This window comes from Petromyzon marinus, chromosome 55, assembly GCF_048934315.1.
Source record: "Petromyzon marinus isolate PM22_M1 ecotype Great Lakes invasive population chromosome 55, UKy_Petmar_22M1.pri1.0, whole genome shotgun sequence".
NCBI lineage: Eukaryota > Metazoa > Chordata > Hyperoartia > Petromyzontiformes > Petromyzontidae > Petromyzon > Petromyzon marinus.
The window spans coordinates 4,117,881-4,121,125 of NC_133721.1; positions in this window are offsets into that span (position 1 = coordinate 4,117,881).

The window sequence follows — 3,245 nt, forward strand, 5'->3', positions numbered from 1 at the left end:
TGACGAGCACTCCGTGTTGAGTCTTTACCTCGGAAATTGTTATCTATTCACTGTTTTACATAATTATTTACAGCTTTTAACGTCTTCTGTTGAGTGTAACACGCTTTTCAGTTGTATATACAGAAACAAATTGAACAGTCACTTTTTTTAGCCTACATACAGAATTACATCTGCATTGCAGTAAAAAAAATGTGCCGTCCAGTGCGTTTTAACAAATCTCGCCCATCCAAGCGTGTTTCTTTGTTCCATGTGTACCTTGCAGCTAAGCCTGGACTTTGATTCGTAGATAAGAACACCTGGATGTGCCCTGTTGTTGAACTAAATGTCTCTTTTGTTTCAACCAAGTTATTTCAAATTCATTTCCATATCAAAGTTCAACCTGTTTACATAATTTTTCAAACTCCCATTTAATTCAGATCAAATGTTAGGAAACACTTGGGCCTTGCATGTTGTATCTCGTGTTTGTTTGAAGTTAAAACACGAGATCGTAAAATTCCACGCAAATGTAAATTTACTGGGTCAGATTCGTGTCTTGATCAACACAGCAAGACGACATTGCCTGGGAATTTGCTTTGTTGTCGCGAAAGGCAACATCTTGGCATTTGCACAGCTACTGCCATGACTTCTGCAAAAACACCATCTATTTAAATCTCTTTCACTTTAAGTGTAATATTCTCCACTCTGTGTTACAATATTTTTGCTTCATCATGTGGCAAACATTGTCAATATTCGGCTGAATGAGAATGTGCAGCACCCATACACTGCCTAAGAGGCAATTGACCAAGGTGTACTCTAGGTTAGCAATATCACCCACAAGCTGTTGTAAAACCAGAGTAGTGCACAACTTTCTGTGACATTTGGGAATTTAAATGTTTTCATCTCATGACATGACACCAATAAGCAAAACTGCATTATAATTGGTAAACAATATAATTGAAGAACACCCCTACAGCCAATAACAATCTAAACTAAACTATTTTTATTTGACAAGGTAAGGCCCACTAAGTTGTATTGCTATTTTTCAGAAGTGACCTGGCCACACATGATAACTCAACGAAGTGACTTATCACGTAGAAATCTACTCTAAGAGCATGTTTCTAAATGTGGAGGGGAAAACCGGAGAACCCGGAGAAAAAATCCACGTGACCATGGGAGAACATGCAAACCCCAAATATACAGGCGTCACGGTCAGGATTAAACCGACAACCTCCTGTATATCAGGTGAAGTGGTTAACATCTCGCCACCGTCGCTTGAATTAGGGGGCCCCACAAAACATTCTGCGCCGGGCCCCTAGGAACCTCTGGGCCGGCCCTGCTCGTGCTGCTTGTTATCGGTGTAAATTGATGGCACGGGATGCCGGTTCGTTTCAGCCTCCTTCTACCTCTACCTGGACTCTGCGTCCGTGGGAGCTGGGGGAGGAGTGAGGCTCCTGAGCCCCAGCATCAACACCAACCAGAACGTGTGCCTGAGCTTCTGGTACCACATGTACGGCGATGAACTTATGACCCTGAACGTGCACGTGCTGGAGGATGGCGTAGAGAGACGCGTGTGGCGTGCGGAGGGGCAGCAGAGCAGCGCCTGGCTGCAGGGAACCGTCACCATCCAGGCCAAGCCAGACACCCAGGTCAGTGGCCCCTAATACTCACCAGAAACGTCACAATCCAGGCCAGGCCAGACACCCAGGTCAGTGGCCCCTAATAATCACCAGAACCGTCACCATCCAGGCCAGGCCAGACACCCAGGTCAGTGGCCCCTAATAATCACCAGAACCGTCACAATCCAGGCCAGGCCAGACACCCAGGTCAGTGGCCCCTAATACTCACCAGAAATGCACAACAAGGGCCTGATTCATTTAGCTATTTTTGCCCGTTATTCTTCCACTTTGAAGAAATTACAGCCATTTTTCTTCGAAAATCTTACGTAAATGTTATTTTGAAATTGCTTGTCTGCTAATTCCCAATCTTACTTTGTTCTCAATGCCTCTCGCAGTAGTTGTATCTGAGCATACCCTATTCAATACGTTTCTGCTCTTTTAATTGCTGTTTACTTTTTGTTTTCCCACAACCTTGGATATTTAATATCTTTCTCCAAAGTTGTACCCGTGTATTGTTGTTACAAAATTGTAGTTAATTTGACAGGTTAAAAACATTTTCACATCAACATAGCCACCTCCGTGCGCCGACCTCGACGTAGCAGGGCTCTACGATCTCACATTAACATGCTAATCTCTCACATTAACATCACTAGCCCTGCCCACTTCGTTTATGACCCTTGGGCTACACCCATTTTAAACCTTTAAAACAGTCTGCCTCAGAAGCTTGCCCCCGCTTTGTTCCTCCTGATGACGATCGCTTGTGTTTATTAATTTGAACCTATCTACGTGACTTTACAGAAAGACCCAAATAATAAAACTATAACCATCCTTTATTCTTTCCATTTTAAATCCATGCATGTATACAGTTATTCCTTTGTGAATCAACATTACCGTACATTTTTCTCGTGGTTAATTTATCTGAAAACTATTCACTGTAAAGTACAGGTGTTCCTCCAGTAACTTGCTCCTCCCCACCCCCACAGTGCAAATTCACAGTTACACAATTCATTTTTAGGGACATATTTCAAACGTACGCTTGGTGTTTCACATTTACGTGCTCTAGAAAAAAAAATGTATCAAATTTTTTATAATTATTTTCATTTATAAAATGCTAAGCAAACAAACAATATTTCTGATGGCGTCAACGCGTCATGCAGCGTGCAGCGTCACGCGCTGGGCGTAGCCATCGTAGATCTACCGCCTGTGTCTGCATCGCGCGTGCGTCTGTGAGCAGCCCACGGAAGTGTTCAAGGAGCCCTGAAGTTACTCATTATTAAGCAAATCTTTGTAAATAGTAATATTTAAAATTGTAATCATTAGTATTTGTTATTAAACTTCTTATTAAGTTTTTTTTTATAATGTTAACATTGTTATCAAGTAATACATTTACTCGTATTTTGTCAACCCAAATTATACTTAATTTTTCTTCGGTAACGCACCCCTCCATATAACATGTATGTCTATGGGGAAATAGTCTTCATACAGCGCGATTCGACTTACGCGTTGTTTTTGCATGTCACGCGTTATGCGAAGGTCGCCTGTGTCTGACTCAATATCTCCTCCATCTGCAGGCTATCCTGGAGGGAATTCGAGGAACAATAGGATTGAGTGATATAGGCCTGGATGACATTTCCGTGGCTGAGGGAAATT